The following is an 18,625-nucleotide window of genomic DNA, read 5'->3' as shown; positions in this document are numbered from 1 at the left end:
GCATATGAAAGAGCATTAAACTTATAATGTATTCCCTATTAAAAAAAAATCATATAATTTAATCCTTTAACTATAAACATACTAATATACTTGAAGGACATATTTTTTGCCCGATTTTAATGATTAATTTTAGTTAGTTAATTTTAAAATCAAATTCATTAAAATTTTTCATAAATTAAAAAAAGTGGTTCCACACAATGCTATTAAAAAAAAAAAAAAAAAAAAAAAAAAAACCTAACTCGATTCAATCTGAAATAGAGAAAAAGATTGAGAGATCGAGAGGGAGAAAGAGATAAATACCAAATGTATAAATTAAAGAAATAAAATTTGTTTGTTTTGAAATAAAATATTTTACCTGCAAACAAACACTTAAAAATTGGAAAACATTTTTCGGAAACTATTTTACTTTAAAATAAACAGAACGTAATGAAAAATTTACTATGAAAAAAATACCTCTTTCTTTGTAATTTTATTTTTCTTTAAAAAAAATTAACCAAGGCTACAATAAACTCGAACCTATATTCTGGAAATACCCCTAGTAAATCGTTGGAATTACAAGATTAACTGGATCTTTGTTGGTTACGAAATTGGAGCCAAGTAGGAGGAAAGGCTTTTCTGATAACCAAATCCTAAAATAGAAAAAACCAAAACCAACACACAAATGTCTCTCTCTCTCTTTCTCTCTCTCTCTCTTCTTTTACTTTTACTTTGTTATTGTTATTAAAAAAATGATATGTTCACAACATTTTTACAATAAATTCTACGTGACAGATTGTTACTAATTGTTATTATTGGAGTAAAAAAGTAATCTTAGTGTTAAAGTCAAATTTGAACCAATAATAACTAATCCACCTATAATTTGTTGTAAAAATATTATAAAAATATTATGAATATAGCAAATCTCTTGTTATAATTCCATCTAAAAAAGTGGGTTTATTTTATTTTATTTTTAATTAAAATTTAATTGTAAACCAAACCAAACCCTAAATAAACCCCCCACCATACAGGCTTGCCACCTCTATTGCATGCCCTTTTGTTCATTAGCTCGTCCTTGTCGTTCCCTCTTATATCAATACCATATCTTCCCCCTTCTAAAAAGCCCAAAGATAAGAAAACCCATTCAACAACAAAAACCCAACACACAATTAAACGCATACAAATAGCTAGAGATAGAGCCAGACTCATAGAATATAACAACACACAAAGAAAAATAAAAAACAAAAACAAAACTCTTCCATATATCAATCTTCATGGCTGTCGAGGCTCGGCATATATCTCAATCTCTTCCCTTCTCAACTCATAGGAAACAGGTACGCTCTCTCTCTCTCTCTCATATGTTTGTTTTGGCAAAACTAATAGGAAAGCGATGAACCTTGCAGGGAAATGATGAACCCATTGGAGCAAACACAAATATGTACAAAGTGTAATTTTGAAAGTTTTGGGGTTATCTTGTAATTTGTGAAAGATTTGGGATCGTTTTGTGATTTCCGAAAATTTCATTTTTGTTTCTTTTGGATTGGGCTAAAGTCAAAATTTGGCTTGAGTTTAACAAAGGAGGTGTGGGTTGTGTATTGGGTATTTTCAGATTAGGCTTTTTAGCTGTAGGCTGTGTTCCTACTCTCTCTATTTTTATCTCTTTTCTTTCTCTTGTATGATCCGAAAACTCCTCATTTTCTATTGTTTGTAGGTTTGGGTTTTGGTTGATTTAGGTTTGAGGGTCTGAAAATTAGAATTTTTATTTAAGTATAGGTGGTTTGAAAAGCGGGCTTTCGGATTTACTGTATAGCACAGTGGCAGAACCAGTAATTTGTCTTTGGGAGGGAGGGGTGGGGGAGAATAATAAAGTGATGACTTTTTTTTTTCTTTATATATGCTATATTCGTATTATGTACAATATAATAGTCCAAAATAGTACTACAAAGACAATTTAATATACAAATTTAGCACTATATAACTTACTGGTTTATTATTTGAAGAACATTAATGGGAGGGAAGTTGAGGTTTTAACATTAAAGAGGGAATCACTTATAAACCTAGATATTCAAATTAATTACAGTCATCTTCATTCTTTTTAAAGAATGAATCACTTATAAACCTAGATATTCAAATTAATTACAACCTATTAAGTATAATGATCGACATAAAGAATTACGAATAGGTTGAAGATTGTTGAAAATTAGACAAACAATTATTAGATCCATAATAAATTAATATAATCAAATAAACTCATCAAACGTTACATTATTTTCTTTAGATGATGTATCATATACTTTATCAGTTTAATAATAATTTATTATATGTTATATGTTATATGAAAATATATCTTATAAATATAGTAACAAATAAAAATAGAAAAAGAAAGTGATAAAGGGAAAATTAAAAACTAAAGAAGAGTGCAGCACACGTTATTTGGGAAGTAGAAAAGATGCTACTGCTATTGTTATGATGTGATACCATACCACTAAACTTTGTTTTTGAAGTGTGGTTTTTAACTTGTACACATATGCTCACTTGAATTATGCTAGTATCATGTAATTGGGTACAATTTTATACTACAATTCATAATATGGTGAGTTATGATTGGTAAAAGTGTGTCATCACATAGTCCACTGACACACATTTGCCAAACACAACTCGTCATGTGGCGAGTTGTGACACAAAATTATATCCAATTATGTGGTACTAGCACAACTCATACTCACTCTCTGAGCAAATAGCAGAGCTTACAACTTATGAGAATCATAAAAAAAAAAGGAAGAAGGAGATTTCATGAATCATAGAGGACTTAAAAATAAAGTAGGGAAGAAAAAAAGAAAAAGAAATCAAACTTGTCTACTGAGAGAAAGAACTCCAGTTAGAAAATATGGAATGGAGAGAGACACGTGTGAGGGATAAGCTAGCATAACCTTATCCGTTCTAAGGTCAGGCTCTTAAAACTTATTTGGTTACACATTTTACTGACCTTTATCTAGAATGAGGATATCCTAATCCAAACCAAACCAACCTCAGCCCAATTTGGATCCAATCAATCCATAGCAATCAACCCAAAATGTTAACAGGAGGAGACCCATTGAGCTTTGATACCCCTGACCCGTGTCATTCTGCTCAAAGCTCCAAACAAAGGCGGAAATTAAAGCATATACAACTAACAACTTGAAGCTCCAACTCATCTTTGTTAATTCCAGTAATTTCCTGATTAATTTTAATCTATTATCCATGCATATATTCCTTGGCAATAAAAATAGAACCTAAAATCTGCCTACCTTGAATAAAAGCTTCCTTAAACCATCTTCAATCTATTTCTATTGATCAAAACTTTTGCACTTATTTCGTGAATCCCACAAAGAAAGATTACCATGCCTAAAATAGTTAATAACCACAACTTACCCCTGCTTTCTTGGGAATAAGAGGAATGAAAGAAGCATCAAGGCTTTTTCCCTGTATATCTTATATTGAGAACAGCTCTGCAAGTGTGGAGGAACACAATAGAAAAACAATTTGGGCCTGTAGCTTAATCACCATCCATATGAATTATTGCCTCAAATCCTCTTCTTCAAATGGTCTTTTTAATTATTCAGCCTTTTTACGATTGATAGAGAAAAATTGTAAACCATCCAAAGACGATTGCAATCAACAGAATTTCTAGAATTCTGTCAGCCTCAGACAGTGTTCAATCCACCTCGTTTGTAGAATTTATTGATCTTTTGAAATTTCAATATAATTTTTCAGGAGCATTCTCCTCTTTTTAACCAAATGAGTACTTTGCTAAAAAAACAAGTTTGCAATCTACACCTCGTAATAAAAGTTCATGGTATCTTTCTAACTAACAGCATTTGACAGAAAGAATAGATACATATGATTGGAAATAATTATCAAAATAAAAAAATAGTTGTTTCTTATACTCAGTCAGCAACTTCAGAGGAAAAGACTACTTTTATTTGTGAATGTATACTACACATAAAACTTCACACCACCAGAGGTAATATGCATAAATTAATGGATGGAACATGCAGCGGAATATAACTGGGTTGAGTGCAGCAAACATGGGGTTGACACATCCAAGTAAAAGAAGATTTTTTTTCCAATTAAAATACCAATATACTATGGCTTTTAGTTTTAGCATATCCTGCTGAAGTCCAACATTTATAATGCTAACCTGAAAAGTTCATCTGTAAGGAGAAGTGTTTGGGCAGCCAATTGTTCATGGGCAACCTCAATGGGCTTTGGTCCATAGCATGCACGGGAAGGATCCTGCATAGTACTAAACCTCATTCATTTAAAACAGTCAAAATAGCTTATGTAGATAAATATATAGTTAAGTAATGGTACTTAAAAATAAAAATAAAACCTAGATATTTTCAGAGGAAACTTGATGGTAGGAGAAATAAACAGAGATCTAGCCCAACAATGACTTTCAGAGGATAGCATTCAACATGAATGAATTATAATAAACAACCCAAAAAAGGATTTATACACGAAATCTACAGGCTTCCTACGACAAGAACCAATGCATATATATATATAGGTCAAGAGCACCCACAAAACCAGCTAAAATAATATTTCTTTTCTACTAAATTCCTGAGAAATTTTAAAAAACAAAATCACCTTGAAAGTCAACAGAAAAGCACATGGGTAGGGACAACAGTCAACTCCTCACACGAGAACCTCCAAATAAAAATACCATCACATGGGTTTGGTGACTCATTAAGCTGCCTGCTTTAATATATAGACTTGTCTGAGCTTGTCAAAGCTAATTTCAATGCCCAGGCAATACCAACTTACCAAGGCCAGTCGGGACACACGCATATTTTAAGCTAAAACAAACAGACCTTTAGTTGTTTCCAGTGGCCCATCTTTTAGGGCTTTATCAAGAGGATCTCCTACTATGAGAAATGGGTGATAAGCTATGAAGCACGGGTGCATTTTGGGACTCGAGTGCAGGTGCAGGTGTGGGTGCGGGCGCGGGTGCGGGACTCGGCAATTTTTGAAAAAGGTGGGTGCAAGTGCGGCGGGATTCGGCGATTAAAAAATTATTAAAAATATTTTTATTTATATTTTTAATATATTGCTAAGCATACTTTTTCACATTATACAAAACATATACCAAATTTAAGAGCAATAGTTGATAATAAGTAATAACTATTAACTAAATAAAACTAAGATTGAAAACTAAGATTCACAAATCACAGATTCACAAATCACAAATCACAAATCACTCTCTGAAGTCCAACATTTATAATGCTAACCTGAAAAGTTCATCTGCAAGGAGAAGTGTTTGGATAGCCAATTGTTCATGGGCAACCTCAACGGGCTTTGGTCCATAGCATGCACGAGAAGGATCCTGCATAGTACTAAACCTCATTCATTTAAAACAGTCAAAATAGCTTAAGTAGATAAATATATAGTTAAGTAATGGTACTTAAAAATAAAAATAAAACCTAGATATTTTCAGAGGAAACTTGATGGGAGGAGAAATAAACAGAGATCTAGCCCAACAATGACTTTCAGAGGATATACTCAACATGAATGAATTATAAATTATAATAGACAACCCAAAAAGGATTTATACACGAAATCTATAGGCTTCCTACGACAAGAACCAATGCATATATATAGGTCAAGAACACCCCCAAAACCAGCAAAAATAACATTTCTTTTCTACTAAATTCCTGAGAAATTTTAAAAAACAAAATCACCTTGAAAGTTACCAGAAAAGCACATGGGTACCGTGGTTTTAAAAACCGGACTAAACCGGCCAGTTCAATTGGTTTAACCGGAAACTGGGCATTAATCCGGTCTGGTTATTGTTAAAAACCAAAAATAGAAGAAAAATTGTTAAAAACCGAAAATCGCCAGTTTAATCGGAAAAACTAGAAACCAGTACAGTTAAACCGGTTTTTAGCAGTTTTTCATTAAAACTTCAAATGTTGTGTTTAAAAGAGAGAGAGAGAGAGAGAGAGAGAGAGAGAGAGATTTTGTTTCAGAGTTGAGAGGAGAGATTTTTGCTTTTGAAAATGCTCTCAAGCCTAAAGTGGTGAAGCCTAGACACCAACAGTGACCCCAAAAACATCAGATCTCCTATCTTTGTGTTGAGGAAGGAGCCCAAAAACCAAGCAAATTTACAATGAGTTGATCAATCCACTTCAGTCTTTGTTTGCTGCTCTTGCACAATTGCACTTGCACATACCCATATTGATGAGAAAGACACAGAGCGGGAGAGAATGTTGAAGAGGGAAATGAAAGTTTAGCAAAAAGTAGAAAGAGAAAGTTTCTCTGCAATCTGAATTGGAGGAAGTCTCTCCAAACTGTGATGTGTCATTATCAGAGAGTGACACCTGTCCCACCCCTCTAAGACTCAAATTCAAGAGATAACTCCTATTAACTCAAACGTTAGCCATTCTCTCGTTCAAATTTTTCGCCTTTCAAAGCAACCAAACAGACCACACAATAGCCATTTTGTGGTTCATCTGACAAACTCAAAAGCTTATTAAACAAAAATTCCAACAGAGAACCAAAAGGGCAAAGAGAACTCTAAACGAAACAAAAATTCAATACATCAAAATTCAGAAAATTGTTAATTATTTCTACTTTTAGATAAACACTTCCATTGGCACTCAAATAGAGGACAACAAACACATAACTCTCAGAAGTTTCAAACTTCACACTTCTTTTTCCCCTCATTTTCTCAACAACCAAACACAACATAACAAAAAAAAAAGGGGGAAAATAAAGAAAAAGGAGCAACTTTGAGTTTCCAATGACTTCAATGAGAGCATTGGAATTAGAGTTCAAAGGCTCTCGCTTAGTCCACCACTCCCTGAGTTGAGCGATGGTGTCGCTGGCGAGAGCAAGCGAGCCAGCGTGACGGCTTGCTTCAATGGAAATCGGTAACCGGCTCTGCCAGTTGCAGTTGCGGAATCGGAGGATGTGGATTTGGAATCGGGTTTTTTGGGTCTTTTTCTGAAGGGATGGTTTGAGTTCCAGAGCCCGCCAAGGCCTCCACCCAAAGCGTCCATTTTTGAAACCACAAAAAATAACAAAAACAACAATCTTTTCAAAAACAAAGTGCACTAATTTATTCTACTTCTTTAGTTTGACTCCTCAAAATTGAAAATGTTTTTGCTGATTTTTATACATTAACAATTTTCTAAATTTTGATGTATTGAATTTTTGTTTTGTTTGGAGTTCTCTTTGCCCTTTTGGTTCTCTGTTGGAATTTTTTTTTAATAAGCTTTTGAGTCTGTCAGATGAACTACAAAATGGCTATTGTGTGGTCTATTTGGTTGCTCTGAAAGGCGAAAAATTTGAACGGGAGAGTGGCTAACATTTGAGTTAACAGGATTTATCTCTTGAATTTAAGTCTTAGTGGGGTGGGACAGGTGTCATTCTCTGATAATGACACGTCACAGTTTGAAGAGACTTCCTCCAATTCAGATTGTAGAGAAACTTTCTCTAAAGTAGAATAGGAAATAATAAGTTTAGATCCAAAATGGTTTCAATTTTCATGAAAATCGTACTAAAAATTTAGCATGCGTTACATAGAAAATTACATACATTTTCTCACAATTGAAAATGCAGAATAAGTAATTTCCTTGAGTTATATGAATAAGAACACATGTTTACAGTTGGATTACCATCTTTTCCGTGTCTCAAAATAAGGCTATATTTGGTCTGCTGTGTTTCCATCACTTATTATTAATTTTTCAAGAAACTCACCATATGGGTTATTGAAGTGAAAGAAAAATCAGATTATAACCAATATTATTACTCTAAAAAAAAACGTAAGATTGTTTAAGAAAAAAGGAAATCAAGTTTATTAAATGTTACTTATCAATAAGGTTGTTGCTAGAAGCTATGAATTTTGTGTGTGTGTGTGTGTGAGTGAGAGAGAGAGAGAGAGAGAGAGAGAGAGAGAGAGAGAGAGAGAGAGAATAGTGTCCCGAAGTGGAATATGGTGAAGAAATTAGTTTCTGGACAACAGAAATGGTTTATAAGTGAGATTGGTAAAGGAGTGAATGTAAGGCGATCAATAAGTTGCATGGACCTTTAATATTTTTTGTTTCCTTTTTTACTTTATTCAATTTTTATAGAGAAGAAAGAGAGAGACAGAGAGGTCCAGCCGCTGAGTATTGGCCTAAAGTTGCCAAAAACACTTCCTCTTTCTCGATCTTGATATCTCTCTCTTGTTGTATATATAAGTATATACAAAGATAGGTTGTAATAATAATGTTTGAGTTTGGAGAGTATGGTTTCATAAAGCGTAAATTCAAATTCTGGAATTTTCTAAGTGAAAATTCGAAAATTAGTATTTTCTATTTATCGAGCCAAATCGGTCGAAGCTTTGGCTCGATTGATTGAAAATGGTAAAGAAAAAATCATGAGTTTATGTATGTCTCGATCATTGTTCGATTCCTGTTCGACTGATCGAAAATCATGAAACAAGATTTTTTGCAAAACTTTCTAGTGACTATTCAGAAAGGTTGAAGAGGTTTCAAGCCTTGTTAACGGTTTTATAAAACATTTTAACTCTCCATACGTGCATTTTGATGAAACATAACCCTATGGGTATAAATAGAGGCTTACGTTCATTTGAAAAAAATAGTTAGTTAAAGAGAAACACAAGAAATCCTGTGGTTATTTTCCATAATTGCTATTTGTAAAACCCAATAACCTGGTTGTATCCCGGGGATAAATTTGCGATAACCCTTTAGCAACAATAGTGTGGGGGACAAATATTGTCTAAGGAAAATGATATAGTACCTCTAAGTTATCTATTTTCTATTTGTCTTTTGCGTTAACCTTATTCTTCGATTATTACTTTGTGTAATATCCCCAACATCTCTCTCTCTCTCTCTCTCTCTCTCTCTCAATATATTTTGGGCTCTAAACTTTCAAAAGTTCTTTTTTGGTCCATAAACTTTGCAAAACATACTATTTTTCATCTTTTCATTTATATATGTTAGTTTATGTCCTACATGGCTTAACGAAATGCCGATGTGGTATATAACTGGACTAAACCATTTTACTTTAAAAAATATATAGACAGGCAATGATTTGTACAAGTGAAAATCATTTTTTAAGAGGACGAAAAATACCCCCCACTCCCTCGGTTGACAAATGACACACACAACCCATAGTCACGAAAACGATATTTGGTGCATCATCTTTTCGCATCATTTTTGTGACCAATGAACTATCTATATGCATTATTTGGTGCATTATTTCTCTTGGAAGTCCAGCTGTAATGACGTGTATATTTCCTAAAAAGGCATAGCATATAGGGTATTCTGTAGCCATATAGATGACTCCATATTCAGAACACTTTCACTTCAATCCATGTTTAGCTTTAATAAAGGAATCCAAATTTCCCAAAAAACAACCCCAAACATGACATGACATGACATATATCTCTATATATTCCCCTCTCTCTCATATCTAACAGTGATATAGCATCTTTTTCTACAAAAATTTGTTCTAGGTCTTCGGAGTCCTTTTCTTTTATAGATGAAGTGAACCATAGTAAGTCTTTCAAAGTAACCTGAGTAAGTAAAGCTAACTCAAGTTAATCTGTCGATGAAAACTTGTAGAATATTATAGAAATTGCTACTGATGATTAGTAGTCTGTCTGGGGATCTATTAGATCTCTTTTCATGCATGGTTGTAAATAGTAGTGACTTATGAACATCTATCTGAACTGTCTTGGATTTGTCTGGAAGCTATTCATGTATGTTGGTGAATAGTGATCTATTGTAGATGAATAGTGATCTGTTATATTATGTGTTTCAAATTCCAAAATGATCTTTTTAATCAAAAGTTTTTAATTAGAGTTGATTGTAAAAGTGATAAAGAAGTTTTACAAAAGGATGTTCAAAATCTTGTCTCTAAACAAAGTTTTGCTAGATGGCAAGCTATTTTAAGTGTTTTTGACTTTGATATTTAGTACATTAGAGAAAAAATCATTTTAGGCAATCCCTTTATGGCTTTTCTTTACCCTTTTTTAACAACAAAAGAAGAGATTAAAACTAATGTGCTAGGAAAAGACATACTATTCAAATTCATTTTTCCGCCTATCCTAAAAGAAATTTATTCACTCACTAATACTTCCATAATAAAGGAAATTGATAGAGGAAGAATTGACAGAAAAAATAGACATTTGGAATCTTTAAAGTCAGAAATAATATATGAAAGAATTGCTGATCAATTGACAGACCCCATATTAAATCATAAAATAAAATTGTTTAGACAACAGATTAAGGCAGAAATTTGTTCTAATCTTCCTACTGCTTTTTGGCATAGGCATCGACATATAGTACAAGCTTGAAAATAAAACACTGTTTGAAGAGTTACAAGATTACAAAATAAAATCTGCTTGAAAGTTTACAAAGTTCTGTCTGAAGGAAAGGGTTACAAGATTACAAGAGAGAAAGGTTTACAGGATTCTTTCTAAGGGAGAGAGAAAGGGCTATTATAAGAGCATTTTTCTTTTTCCTTAACTATATTACAATATCATCATCTGTTTGCTTGTTTACACTTAAGATAGGCACACACTAATTAGAAACATGGACTATGATGATATAGATTATGATGAAGGTTATAGCATAAGAGATACAGACAATAATTGGTTAAATGTTGTAAAAAACAGAGACTTGCAACGGAATATAAATAATTGGTTTTTCGGCATACCTCTCTCGGCCTAAACTTACGATCACACAGGAGTCTTGAGATTGTTCTACGTTGTCTAGAGCCAGCCTCCACGTAGACCAGCTATTCAAACACGTTTTGAATTCCAGTTTGTGCAACCCACAAACCAAAAACGTTTCTCCAACGGTATTGCACACTACTAGAGTGATGCAAACATAACCCACAACCTAAGAGCCTCATAGCACTCTGTAAACACTATGGGAAATGTGGAATTCATTTTTCTGTACAATGGGTACCACTCTTGGTGTTAATATTGAGTGGAATAGTGGACTTAGTGGGGTAGAGTAACGGCCTAAACCATTACTCCATAACTCCTAGATGTTACAATCTGAGGTATACATAAGGACATGTTCACTTTGGGTGTCCATCCATATTCTTTTCAATTTCTAACATCTCCCACTCATCCACTGTAGGCATGGCCCTATTATCCATCTCTCAATGTGTTTCTCAGTGTGTTCATACTGGCAATAGGTTGTGCAACTGCCGAGCACACTTGAAAAAAACAAATTTGGGAGCACTATACTAAATCTTATACCAAGACTAGCATAGCAACATCCCTAAAGTGTTTTGTTATGCCCTAAACATATATTAACACATTGGATCAAGCATCTCTAACCCCTCTTGAGTTTAATACTCAGACTTATGCTTGATCCATCATAACTATCTAGATGTACTCACGATTATTTCACTACCTTAAGCACTATAACCTGTCGATAGTGAGTACAAATATAAGGATGTGTTAAAAAAATAGTCTTCCCTTTGCACTCATGTCCTTTAACTTTGGTCTAATCGCTTTCCCAGCAATGTCTCTTTAGACCGAATCCAACATGGCCATGGATAACATGCCAAAGTAGCAGACATCAAAACCTCAGCTTCATGACATAGTCAAAAGTAACAAGGGCATAAGTAGGATCTTAATGAAAGATCCATGGGACTCACACGGTGAAGAAGCAGGGATTTATTCTCTCACCTCCGCTTTTGGTCAAGCAAGCACATGTAGTATGAAATACATGCTATGGTGGAGTTCTCTTAAACAAGAGCGTATGTCTTAACTCTATACACCGTACAAATCTTAGTTTAGTCACTACTCAAGCACCTAACTCGAGTCCTTTATTCACTTGCCACCTCAGGAATCAAATAATTTCTCGCATCTGGCTAACCACAGGCTACATGGATGATGGGCTATCCATGTACGGTCTAATCAAGATAAATATATTATAGACCTCATCTTAGTCCCAACTAAGGCGACAACTGTTTGTGTCAACCATCTATATATGCTACATAAGCATTGAATGACACAATGTCTCATCTCTGCTCACTACTCAAGTGCCAGAGGTGATCGCTCGTGTGAGTGAGCCGACCTAAACCTACCGACATACCTTTCATACCACAAAACTCATTATGTGGTATATGTGTGTGTAAACATATATATTATTAACTGAATAACATCATATGTATTTAAAACAAAATATCCCAAAAAAGTACAATAAATGGTAACTAAAAAACAACATATCATCATATTCTATGTAGCCCTAAACTCCTAACACGAGTCTGAAAGACATCCCTTCCTATAGGCTTTGTAAGAGGATCAGCAATCATGAGGCTTGTAGAAATGTGTTTTAGAACCATTTCATTGTGAGCAACCATGTCTCAAATGTAGTGATATCGTATATCAATGTGTTTGGTTCTACCATGATACTTAGAATCTTTAGCATAGGCAAGTGCTGTCATGCTATCACAATGTGCCGTAATGGGATCCGAGGCATCCTTGACAACCTCAAGATTCTGAAAGAACCTCCTCAACCAAACTGCTTCCTGAACAGCTGCTGAACATACTACATACTTTGCTTCCATAGTTAATAATGCTATACAGGGTTGTTTCTTGCTACTTCAAATGATGGCGTCATTATTCAGCAAGAAAGCATATCCAGATGTGGATTTACGTTCATCTAGGTCACTACCCCAATCAGCATCACTATAGCCAATCATACGCAAATCTGAACCCTGATAACAAAGGACGTAGTCCGCTGTCCCTTTTAGATACCTTAATATCCTCTTGACAGCTTTCCAATGAGCAAGTCCTGGATTAGACTGAAATCTACTGACTAATCCAATAGCATAACATATATCAGGCCAAGTACACATCATTGCATACATTAAGCTTCCAACTGCATTAGCATAAGGAACACAAGCCATCTTTTCTTTTTCATCTTTAGTCTTAGGACACATATCCAGGCTTAAGCTCTCATTTTTGGCAATTGGAGTATCTATAGGTTTGCAATTATGCATTTGGAAACACTCAAGAACTTTCTTAATGTAGGTCTGTTGTGATAAACCTAAAAGTTTCTTTGAGCGATCCCTAAGGATTTTAAGCCCTAGAATATAATCTACCTCACCCATGTCCTTCATCTCGAAGTTAGAGGACAACCACCCTTTTGTGGCGATAATCATCTCCATGTCATTACCTGCCAGTAATATGTCATCGACATACAATGACAATAATGAAACTTCCCTTGGATCGTTTTACGTAGACACAATGATCTTCTTCGATCATCGTAAACCCATTCAATAGAACGGCTCTATGAAATCTCAAATACCACTGTCTAGATGACTGCTTTAAACCATATATGGATCGCTTAAGTTTGCACACTTTGTGCTCTTGACCTTTGGTCACAAAGCCAATAGGTTAATCCATATAGATTTCTTCATCTAGTTCTCCATTGAGAAAAGTTGTCTTAACGTCCATTTGGTATAATTCCAAATTCAAGTTTGCAACAATGGCTAGAATGAGTCAAACAGAGGCAAACCTCACAATCGGAGAAAAGGTTTCCTCGTAGTCAACACCCTCCTAAGTGTATCCTTTTGCCACTAATCGAGCTTTATACATTTCTATTGACCCATCCGCCTTGCGTTTGATTTTAAGAACCCATTTGTTCCCAATTGCTTTACGCCCTGACGGTAGGTCTACCAAATCCCAGACCTGATTAATCCTCATAGACTCTACTTCATCATTCATTGCTTTCATCCACTCATCACTAATAGAAGATGAGAGAGCCTCTTGCACAGTTTTTGGCTCATCATCGTCCTGTGAAGCAATCATGAAAGCTTCCCCCTCAATCTCAAAACGATGACGAGGAATATTTCCTCGGTTGCTTCTACATGGCTGAGGTTTTTGTGGATCAACTTCTAGTGGTGTGCTCCCACTAGGTTGTGAGTCACTCCCACTGTCTTTAGGAGTTTCAGGAATTTCTTCCTTGTCCTCTACTAGTCTACTTGGGGCACTTACCTCTTAATCCATCATTTCATAAAGAGTCGAGTTCTTTTCAACCTCACCTATGTTAGGGAATTCACTTTCAATGAAATCAACATCACTGACTCTAATTCAATCACACTTCCATCAGGTTGTTCACCTATCAACACATAGCCTTTGGAATGCGCAGAATATCTTATAAAGATACACTTCTTTCTTCTAGGCCCTAACTTCCCATATCTATGAGAAGTATTGTGAACATAACCTGTTGAACCCCATGGCCGCAAGTTATTCAAATCAGGTTTCTTACCGGTCCATAGTTCATAAGGTGTGGAAGATACTAATTTAGAGGGCACTCGGTTAAGTATATAGGCTGCAGTCAAAAGTGCATCCCCCCAATACGAAATCGGTAAGTTTTCTTGCGCCATCATTGACCTAACCATCTCTAGTAGTGTTCGATTTCTCCTTTCCGCCACACCATTTTGTTGCGGTGTAAAAGGCATCGTTAACTGCCTTGCAATTCCCTTTTCATCACAGAGCTCCTTAAATTGCTCAGATAGATACTCACGCCCACGATTAGTTTTGAGAGCCTTAATGCTCTTGTCTAATTGATTCTCAACCAATCTCATGTATCGTCTAAAGCAATCTAAAGCCTCAGACTTATGAGAAATCAAATAGACATGACCGTAACGTGTATAGTCATCTATAAATGTGATGAAGTAGAAACCACCATGTCTTGCCCTCACATTCATTGGACCACATATATCAAAGTGGATTAGTTGCAATGGAAAAGATGCCCTTGTGGCTTTTCCAAATGGTTTTCTTTTTGACTTTCCCACAAGACAATGTTCACATGTGGACAAAGTGACCTTAGCGAGATTGCCCATAAGGCCTTCTCTAGCTAACCTAGTCATCCTCTCTTGCCCTATATGACCAAGCCTCGCATGCCATATACTTGAATTATCATAAGCATTTTCAGATGAAGTCAAAAAAACTGAACTATCATTATTATAATATTCAATATCCAAGATTAAAAAACCATTTGAAATAAAACCACGACCATAATAAACTGTTCCCAAATGCAATAAAGCATAATTATTCTCAAAAATAAACCGGAAACCAAGTCTTAACAAAGTAACTACGGAAAGTAAGTTCCTCCGGATCTCTGGAGCATACAATACGTCATTGAGTAACAGAGTGCGACCACCTCGCAATTCTAGCTTGTAGGTACCTATTCCAAGTACCTCCACACTAGCTCCGTTTCCCACTTTGATGTCTCTACTGCCAACAGGAATCTGGCGGTACTCCACAAATCCCACTCTATCTCTTGCTACATGTTCTGTTGCCACTGAGTCTACAGTCCACATAGGAGCGGAATTAGCAACAAGGACATGACTAGTTACAAAACATGATGAGATGTAGGATTAGGTGTTACCTTTTTTGGCTCAGTGCATTCACAAACAATATGTCCTTTCTGTCCGCAATTATAACAAGTTAACTTAGATTTGTCCTTCTTTGCGCGCTTTCCTCTAGTATTGCACTTGACAAACTTAGCCTTCTTAGGCGATGGCCCATTAGGTCTCTCTTGTCCAGGAGCGTAATCAGGTTGCTTGCGTTTAGGCCTAGATGCCTTAGGCGAGCTAGTCTCAGCCATGTGCATAGAACTAATCGGCTTGGCTGCTTCAAGGCACTCAGCTTCAAGTTCCAAGTGACGAGCCACATCATCAAATGTTTTGATGTTCTCATTATGTGTCAAAACTACTCCCATGAACTTGGTAGTAAACGAATCACTGCCTGGACTTGTTGTTCGTCAGTAAGATTGTTTCCAGCTGATTTGAGCTATCGAATCATGGAGGACATCGCCCTAAGATGCTACTTCATCGTATGTTCAGAGCGCATCTTATATGAATCAAATTTCATTGTTAAGCCACGTAGTCTAGTGGCTGATGTCCCTTCATATCTTAGCTTTAGAGCTTTTCACATGTCTTGTGCAGTTGTATACTACTCAAATTCACCAATCAAGTCGCTATGCATGTTGCTTAACATTGTAAGGCATGCACACAAGTCCTTCTTGCGCCAACTTTCATAGGCAACAAGATCATGTTGGTGTTGTTCAGTGCTTCCCTCATTGGGTTTACTCAACAAATGAGTTAGAGTCTCTAGGACTTCTTGCTCATTCAGCACATACTGGATTTTGCGGTGCCAAATATTGTAATTTTCACCATCCAATTTCTCTCCTTTATTGAGATCAGCAACTATACCTTTGGAAGCCATTTCACTACAAAATTTCACAAATGGGACATTACAAACACATTTCAAAAATTTTGACGTTCGATCTAAAATAAACTTAGATAATCAACACACGTCACAAGATCAAAAATTCGCTAAGATTCTTAATAATCTCTTGCGCCACTAGTGTCTATTACTAAGCTTAATTTTAATCTATTCGTGCAAAATTATGTATGGGAGATAACGCAACTCAACTATACTCCCATTATTCCATATTTCAATTCTAAACATATTTACAAAATATATGTATTGAAAACAATTCACCAATTTTATCAATTAACTATTAAGTCAAATATGCTATCACAATTTAAACTCGTGAGAACAATTCATATAGGCATTTCATTATTTCACTAAGAAATAATTATTTCTTGGTCGCATTAAATATAATATTTAACGTTGTGTAAATATACCATATTTCACTAATAAATAATCATGGAATTAAACAATTTAGAAATTATATCAATTCCATAGCATTTAAGAATGTCCCAATATCCATTGATATTCATACAAATATTTCTTAAAAATATATCCACAACTAGAATTTGTATCATCATTAGTAAAATGTAGCAGCTCTTTAAATCTAAGAATAATGAATCTTTCATCTTCATGTTATTTAAACTAGAAACATTATTCAAAAACATATTCACATTGCCACGCTTTTTAAATGTTATAATATATATATATATATATTTATATATTTATATATTTTGATAACCTGGCATGTTCGATGCAGTAGGCTTATTTAAAAAATTCACAAGAGACAAGGATCCCAAAAAAAAAGGTACATAGACACTGTACATTTACACTACTTTCAAAAGAGTGGTGTGTATTACTATTACACGTGTATAGTTATTTTTTTTTAATATAACAAACATCTGTGGGACCCTCTTGTGATTTTTGATTGGCTATCACTTTAGGCCTTAATGCAAGTGGAACTGCCACAGGCCCACGTGGCTGTCTTCAACCTCCAGCATCAGTTATCTTACAGTAAAAAACGAGTTTCAGACATAAACTTCAAAGTTTCATATTTTCTTCATTTCAAGTCCATTTTTAATGTACCATATACCGATTTAAAGCTTATAACACATAGATTCATAATATGAAATCATATTTCGCAAATAGAAATCATATAAGAGCAGTTTTGTCCTTAAATTTTCGGTGTTCTAAGTTTTGTTAAACTATATCTCATGGCACACTTAGAGATTTGCTACGAAATTTAAGGTAGATATTAATACATGTAATATAAAAAACATATATTAATTTCAAGGCACGAAATACTCAGAATCAAAACTTGCCATTGAAGGCCATGTGAGGTGCATAGAAATTCATAGCATATCACAAAAGCATAAAACGTATTAAGAACTAATCATATATGCCTATGACATCGAGAACAACCTATAAAAGCTCTGATACCAATGTAAAAAACAGAGACTTGCAGCGGAATATAAATAATTGGTTTTTCGGCATACCTCTCTCGGCCTAAACCGACGATCACACAGGAGCCTTGAGATTGTTCTACGTTGTCTAGAGCCAGCCTCCACGTAGATCAGCTATTCAAACACATTTTGAATTCCAGTTTGTGCAACCCACGAACCAAAAACGTTTCTCCGACGGTGTTGCACACTACTAGAGTGATGCAAACATAACTCACAACCTAAGAACCTCACAACACTCTGTAAACACTGTGAGAAATGTGGAATTCGTTTTTCTGTACAATGGACACCACTCTTGGTATTTATATACACACCACTCCATTAATATTAAGTGGAATAATGGACTTAGTGGGGTAGAGTAATGGTCTAAACCATTACTCTATAACTCCTAGATGTTACAATCTGAGGTATACAGAAGGACATGCCCACTTTGGGTGTCCATCCACATTCTTTTCAGTTTCTAACAAATGTTAATATGGATTATGAAATAGATTCCGACTCTGATAGTGATATGAATAATTATAATTATAACTATAATAATACAAATAATTTGAGTACATTAACAAGTAATACAAATAATGATGACAAAGCTTTACACCTTTGTGTTCTCACTGAGTAGCGGCATAAGAGTAGTCATGATGAAGACTGTCAATATCAGAATGACTGGAATTCAAAAACTTTACAAAGTCTGCTATAATTCTGTCCGTTTTATATATATTACTAAATCTCTCATTCTGCGAGAATATGTGAAATAAAGCTTCTCTATAAAGTCTTTCATTAACCACTATAATAGTCTGGGGAAAATCTATCAAGGAGTCGTGATTAACTGTTAAGAAATTAAATCTGTCTTTGTTTAAGAAATTACCACAATTAATATTTTCTTTAATGGTTAGTGAAGGAGAATCTGTCAAGACTTCTATTATTAAAACATCTTTTATATGAGTATTTGAGG

This window comes from Quercus lobata, chromosome 5 (assembly GCF_001633185.2).
Source record: "Quercus lobata isolate SW786 chromosome 5, ValleyOak3.0 Primary Assembly, whole genome shotgun sequence".
In the NCBI taxonomy this organism is placed as follows: domain Eukaryota; kingdom Viridiplantae; phylum Streptophyta; class Magnoliopsida; order Fagales; family Fagaceae; genus Quercus; species Quercus lobata.
Note: the sequence above shows the minus strand (reverse complement) of the source record.